The sequence below is a fragment of the Gavialis gangeticus genome, unplaced genomic scaffold (assembly GCF_001723915.1).
Source record: "Gavialis gangeticus isolate Ggan-Ray unplaced genomic scaffold, GavGan_comp1, whole genome shotgun sequence".
In the NCBI taxonomy this organism is placed as follows: Eukaryota; Metazoa; Chordata; order Crocodylia; family Gavialidae; genus Gavialis; species Gavialis gangeticus.
The window spans coordinates 10,045,872-10,053,821 of record NW_017729002.1 but is presented as its reverse complement, the minus strand read 5'-3'; positions in this window follow the sequence as shown (position 1 = coordinate 10,053,821).

Genomic DNA, 7,950 nt, shown 5'->3' with positions numbered 1-7,950 from the left:
AGTGCATTAACATAACCTATAAAATATTTAACATAATCTCTGGACTATGAACTGCAGCCTGGAAATATGGACAACTCCCAGAAAGCCAAAATCTATTGTCTAAATTGTTTGTCAGTACTTCTGAGTCAAAAGTACAACGGGAAATGAAATCTTTCTGATATGTTTACTGAGATGGCCTCAGTCTGCCATTATCAGCCTGTTCTTCATCTTCTCGCTCGCTATCTCTTTCTCTTGCTCTCTTTTTGTTACACTACTGTAATTGTAAATCAGGACTACTCCACTGAAGACAGTAGAAACATTAATGGTGGACGTGGGAATTGAATCAGGCTACACTTCTTACATGTTGGTCATCATTATAGTTTTGATGGACTTTTAACCAAAGGCTACAAAGTTTAAAAGCTTAAATTAATTTGTGAAGGAGATGTCCTAAAAGAAATCTACTGATTCTCTCATCGGTTTTGTATAGCTCCATGAATATAGCTTTGGTTCATACTTTCCAAACTCCTGTAGAATCCTGTAAAGATATTCCATCAAAAGCAATACAGATATTTTAACTGTTCATATTTTATTGATACCTTGGAATCTCAAGCTTTTTCTTATTTCTTTCATATATCTTTATAAAGACAGAGCTATTCATAATTCCCAGACTATTAACAAGACCAATCACCAAGTTACTAAGACATAGCTAAGAGAATTTTGCCATATTTTGAATCCTCCAGGCTCCAAGAAGCTTTTATTTGTGATTTGAATTTAAAGTTTATCACATTTCACAGCAAGACTGTCAATGCATCCTCATGCTTCACTGCAATGACCTCTTCTTTATGTGAAATCATTGCCATAAAGCAAGGGGACACCAGGAAAGGACTCCACTGGGGAAAAAGTAGTAAAACAAAGTGAACAGGAAAAATCTGGATACAGAGCTGAATCTTGTGGCTCTGAAATTAAACAAAAACTTGGAGAACCTCTAAAATGATTTATTGTAAAGAAGAGAAGCAGTAAGAACCACAATTTTAAACTGCAAAACAGTTATTAACCAATAATTTTTAAGTGTTTGTAGAAAGCAATAAACTCTCTTACATTAATTCAATAAACCTGCCTATGTATGGACATAAGATGTTTGTAAAATCATTGTACAGAATGAAATTAAAGGCAATGCATGATATTTTCTGGTCTATATAAAAAAAATCCTTGCAAACCCTTGTCTTTTTTAGATAGTCAGTGGCCACGTACAGATATTGCACTTCTACTGGGAGAGTCCCTGCTCGCCTAGTAGAAATTAGAAACATACAATGTTCATTCAGTTTCTTACAGAGGAAACATGCCGCCTCTGGGACAAAGATGGAAGAACCCCTTGTTAGAGAGTTTCCCTCACAAACACAGTCACTTGTATGACTCTGTTTGACTCCTCCCTGATCCAAAGGAGTTGAGCAGCAGCTTTCCCTGTGCTTTCTTCCGACAAAGGGCACCCCAGTCTAGTGCAGGAGTGCGAGGCATTGCTTCACTGCTCCCTGCCCATTCTGAAGACTGGGGTGCACCTTGTCTGAGGAATGGGCTGGGGAGGGGCAATGCCCCACTGCTGCGTTCCCCTCCCCGCCTGGTGCAGGGCTGTGGGTGCACAACTCTGCAAGTGCTGCAGGGGTCAGAGAAGGGAACTGATCAACTTCCCGCTGCATAGCAAGTTCAAAGCTGGCACCCACAGCCTTATGCAGCTGTGGTCACCAGGTTTAACAGTGCAGTGATGGAGGAAGCCTATGAGTTTCCTCCCCTACACCACCCTACATGGCAATGGCAGGGCTCTGGAGGGGAGAACCTGATCTGCTTCTCCCATGCAGCACTTGCAGAGTCATGCTTCCAGGGGCACTCCCTAACCTGGGGAATGGGTGGAGGACATAGTCCTGCTGCCTTACTCCCACCTTTTCTTATCTATGAGAGAAGAGTGAACCAGAGGGGAAGGGTTCCTCACCCATTCTCCAGACCAGGGCATCTCTGGTCTAGGGAGGTGCAGGGACTCTTTGCCTGCCACTCTACTTCCCTCCGGGAATGGGAAGAGTGGAGAAACCACTGCTCCCTACACCTTCCCAAGACCAGAATCACCCTAATTTGAGAAGGCATGGAGAACAGGGAAGGGAGTGGTACCAGAAGGAACACCTGGAAATGTCTCCACCGTGAGAAATGAACACCTATTCATAGCTTTCCCCCTCTTCTTTGGTGAAGTTATTTTTCATTCAGCTATGTCTAACTTTTAGGAAATTTTGCTTAAAATTTAGCTTACCATTATTGGAAAAAGTTCCTATGCCATATATAGGCATTTTGGACACTTGCTTATGAAAACCCAAGATGAGACCTCCAACGTGACAAATTTTCAGTAAGCCCTCAAAGAATCTGTCCTTTCCAAACCTACCTGTATTTTCTTTTTGAAGTAGATGTAAAATGTATATATGCCTTCAAACACATTAACATTAAAGCTGTCCCTACACACACATTTAAATGTACACTGTATAGTTTTCAACAGTTATCACAGTCACCTATAAAAGTAAAACTTTTCCATGTAGCTTAATCTATGTTTTTTTCAGACACTCAATTTGTTCACTCCTAAATAGTAAAAAAAAATAGTGTCATGACAGAGCAGAGAAGTGGAAGATGTTATTAAAATGGAAAAAGGGCCAACTATCAGAGAACATGTGTGTGAAGGGAAAGCCGGGAGGTAAGGGTCATAATGGAAGATAACTCATGAATTTTGAAGTTAGACTTTAATATGACAGTAAATATGTTTTGTTGCTTATAACATATCACCTCTTGCTTTTTTTTCATGCATGCTCTTATAACCTTCATCACTCAGAGAGAAAAAAATAAGTGCAGGATGGACAATAGGGGAAGCTTTTGAGATTAATTTTTCTAATAAATAAATAACATAAAATACAGCCCCCACACACATCTTTTTTTCAGTAGTAATCAGAACCTCAACCTTGCTGAACTGTAGTTCCAATTTTCCCATTCAAACATTGATCAAACAATGTTGACAAGACCTATTCTTCTTAGTCAAATATTTCACTTGTTCTGGATTCCTGTAGGTAACTGGGAAGCTGTGTTTTTTCTTAAGGCATCTGTAGGTTGTATATTTGTGTGCAAACTCTGTCCAGATTCCTTTAGGGAAGGTTTTTGAGCATGTGTGACCCTCAAAAATGTCTGGAAGTTTGATTTGGTTCAGAAACTGTGGACTATTCACATGTTAAGACAAATAATATCAAGCAACTTTTAGTTTAGAAACAAGTCTAAAAATGTCTCCACATGCTGCTGCTGATATTTTTAGTTCTTCCTTTTCTAGATGGATTGTATTTCTAAGTATATTGCCATGATAATAGAATCTGTTCATGTTTCCGTGTTATCATTTGCAGTCTTGAGAAATGTGACATGTGAAGATAATAAAGTATCATTTGCGAAAAAGGTTAACCAATATTTTAATCAAACATCAGAAGATTTTTGTACTTGAGTTCAGTTTAAGAATTCAACATGGATTTTATTTTAAATTTATCCAAAGTTTGTTGCCTATCCCTAATGCCCTATGCGGCTAATGCCCCTTAAACGCTGACATTTAGGGTCACAGGGCATCCCGGGTGCAGGCTCCTGGTGGCTACAGTGAGGGAGAGGGGGGAGCTCTGACAGTTGCAGCCTGGCATGTGGATCACTGCCCAGCATGGCAGGCAAGTCTCAGTCTGAAGGAGAAGGAGAGGAGGGGACAGATTGAGGCCCCCACAGCGATGGGATGGAGGGAGTGGGGCAGAGGCAGTGGAAGAGGCTGGGGTGAATGGGGCCCTGGGGTGGGTTGTGGGATGGTCGGAGCCCAGGTGGCTCATCCAGAGGTGCGGGGGGCTCCCACCACTGCATGCACCCTGGGGGAGGTATGGTGGGGCATGTGCCCCCTGGATTTTTGTGTGGGGTAGAGAAGGGCTGCAACTGTGGGCTGGGGCTCTGGCCCTGTTGCACTTGCTGCTGCTGTGGGAGCTACGCAACACCACGTGCCTGCTGCCACAGGCAGGTAACGCAATGCAGCCCAGGGGCAGCAGGCACATGGAGTCGGGCAGCTCCTAAGGCAGCAGCAGTGGCACACAGAGCCCAGCACACAGCAGGCAGCTTGCCTTTTCCCTGCAAATAAATCTGGGGAGCACATGTCCCCCGTGCCTCCCCAGGGATGGGCACAGTGGTGGGAGCCCCCCCACACGCCAAGATGAGCTGCCCAGGGCTCCAATTATTCCACAACCTGCCCCAGCCCGAGGGCCCATTCATCCCAGCCCCTGCCCCTGCCTCTGCCCTACTCCCTCCCTCACTGTGGGAGCCTTGATCTGCGCCCCCACCCATTCCTTCTCCTCCCACCCCTTCCCCTCCACAGACTTACCTGTGAGGGGGAAGTGCACATGCATGCTCAGCCCCCCAAAATAATATTTTCTGCCTTCTCCTATGGTATGCTGGCTACAGATTTTCAAAGCTTTTGATCCCACTTGCTCTACTACAAAACTGACATTTCCCAAGACAGTTTTTAAAAACGAAGTGTAGATTTTTTTGGCATGTAAGTTTAAAGTGCATCTTTATTTTAAAAACAGGAGTTTGTGGTTTTGACATATACAGACAGGATATCGCAATGGAGGTGAGAACCATTGTTCCTGAGATTAACTGAAGAATTCCAATTCCTTCCTCTATCAGGACTTCTCATGAAAACACTTGGTTACATTAGCACCTGTCATTTCCCTAAGTCAGTAAAAATGAAAATTATTTTTCTATCTTTAGAAACAAAGCCTGTTGATGCCAAAGGAAGTGTAGGCAATAATAAAAGGCAAAGAAAAAACATGTGCAGGGTCCAGATCCTTGTTATTTGTTTCCCTGTCATTTGTTATACTGCTTGATGAACAGGTCCATGAAACTGTCAGGCAAAAATGCAGTGTAAGCAGGTATAGTTCTAGTCTTGGTTGGAACAGAATATATGCACGCTGTAGATAGTTCAAATGTGCTCCCTTCCTGAGGGTTTACTTTATAGTGATTCACATAACACCACCAAATATAAATTTTAGCTTAAGCTTTTGTCCCCAAGCTTGGCTGTTCTTGTGTTTTTCCCCCTGCAAGATCTCTCTGTCTCAGAGGCTAGTTCCCACTGTTCAGAAAAATACTGCCCCTCTTCTTGTTGGATGGCATTACAATGGAAAATCTGCTTTTTTGATTCAGCACTAATTACCCTGCACCTTCCTACACAGGATTAAGGCGCATGTATTTAGGATGACTCAAAAGGCCCTTCATGCTATCTGTCATCCTGTTATAGGCTACTAAAGCCAGAGAAATGACCTGTAAAAATGAATCTGAAATTCTATACATTCTTAGTTTTGAAGTGTAAAGATGTTTGTTTGATTTTTTTTTCCTTCCTTACAAACTTCAGCTGGGGTGTAAAAGTTGACCTGGGTTATTTCTGTCTTTTGTATCCACTCCAGAATATCTCCAAACTTTGGCTCCAAACTTTGTTCCTTAGTCAGTTATAACTGTTCTACACTGTGATTAACCATTTTAATGATGAGAATAGATTCTGAATTGCTCGTCCGTAGTTACATAGGGTCTACTCAGCTAAGGACCTACAAACAATTTTTGTTATTAAATAAGGAACTTTACATAGAAATCAGGCAGACTATATCTGCTTTGGTCACTGTAGGGAGTCAATGCCTGAACAAGATTACAAGATATGCAATACGAGTGATCAATAAAGATTAAAATGCATGTACAAAGATTCAAGTTCCATTCTTATTTTCTCCTTTACAATAGAGCTGGCCAACCCACAGCACATGTGCCACATGTGGTACACAGCAGATCAGGGAAGGAGCAAGGAGCAGAGAGCAAACCACCAGGTTGGACAGGGAAGGGGATTGCAGTGGTACTTGGGAAGGATGTGGGACTTTTAGCACACCTGCCAAAAAAGTTGGCCCCCATTGCTTTACAGATTCCCAAAGTGTTTTAAAGCAGAAGCACCTGCTACATTAACTCAGCTCTCTGTAATGGATTAGTCCCTTTGTTGCATAATTTAACTTATTCATCTGCTTTCAATGTTACTACAGTGGTGAAAATGAAATTGAGGCATGATGCAGAATGTTTGCATTTACTGCTAAAACTAAGTGACCTTTATGTAAGGCTGACTGAACACTCTTGATTGATGACAGTTCATAATTCTCACTTCTAAATAGGTAGAGCCACTCTAACGAATACAGATGCATTATTGCATAACAATTTAAACCCAAATCAAACTGCTGTATTTTAATACTTAGGAGGTGTCTGTGATGTGGGGCGAGGGAGAGGGGGGTGAAAAAGCGAGGGGAGAGTCCTTGTTTAGAGTTCAAGGATAAGAAAGGTTTGCCAGAAAACTCTCTCACTATATCATATTTATTGTGTTCTCATGCTTTGCTGCAAATGTCAGAGCACCAGAGTTGCATGGAAAGTGAAGCTTAGCTTATAAAAGACTTCACCTCTAATTTTTTTTTTCTTGCAGACCATACTTAATCATTCCAACAAATACCTAATTGTGTCATGGTTTCTGTCTCTGCATCTTTCATCTTTGCAATGATGATATTACCTGATCAAAAAAAGTCTTGTGTTACAAACTGCTTTATTCTATATTTGAAAAAGTTTTTCAGAGACATTTTTCTTATGCCCTGCTGTGGAAATTTTTAGAGTATTTTCTATGTTGTGTTTTCATTATGAATTCATTTGACATTCACTGTTCTTTAGCATTGATCAAAATGAACTTCTGCAGTATTTATGGGAAATAGAATAGTTTCACAGGTAGTTTCTAGCAATTTTTAAAGCATTAAATATAATGAATTAGGTTTTTTTAGAAATGGATTGTTGTCCCATTCCATCCAATTTATCTGTATGTGAATTTGTACTGTAGGTCCTCTCACATGAAATAAAGTCCATTAAAATAACTGACACGTGTTTTCTCTCTGTCTCCTGAATACACATTATATAGAAAGAGAAACAACAGTTGGTAAGAATCTTTCTCGTTTTACCTTTGTTAAATATTCACCTTGTGTGGAGATTAGTCTACATACTTCTAAGCTGTTTTCTTTAAAATAAGAACTTGGAGGATAAAAAGCAGTTAAAACCTTTAAGCAATTAAATATTGCAAACACCCTTCCAAGAAGATGGGACAGTGAACAAACAGTTCAGATACCTTGAGATTATTTTGTAGAAAGGAATCATTTAAATGGAAAATGGCATAAAAAATGCTGACTTCTCTGATGAACTGTCAATAGGAGATTTAGGACTCTCTATGTGCCATCAGCAAGTTTTAATTGATTACCGTGTTACCACCCTGGAGTGTGCATAAAATAAAGGTTAGAGAGATCCTGAGGATATCAGCTACCTTTTTGAAGCTGCACAATTAAGGTACAGTACATAATCTGAGTACGAAACCATCAGTCAAAAACAAGCTATATCTGCTTCCACCAAAAAACAGAAGGAGCAGACAGCGTACAAAATGGCTACTCATGGGATAATTAAGGATGGGGAGCTGGCTGCACCAGCAGAGCAGTAGCTGCCCTCATTACTGGATGAGCCCTCTGTCTGCTGGCCTCACCATAGCATGCACACCCATGGTGCTGTGGCTAGAAGCCAGGGTACTTGACACCTGTCTCTGGGCTTCACCCCCTAGGCACCCCCCCCTCCCACCCCACTGCTGCCCATCCCAGGAAAGCACACACAGCATGCACTGTACATAGGCTGTACAGGGGAAAGGGTCCTTTATTGGTGGTAGCTGGGTTGCATGGTGGCAGGTTTCTGTGGTTTGGAGGTGGGGCAGGGCCTGCTGTGAGGGAACAAGGAGGGAAGGGCTCTGTTGTTGGGGAGAGAGGGGCTCTGTTGCTGAGGAGGGAGGAGGGATGGAGTTTGTGTTTGTGGAGGTATATAAATTGCTTTTCTAAG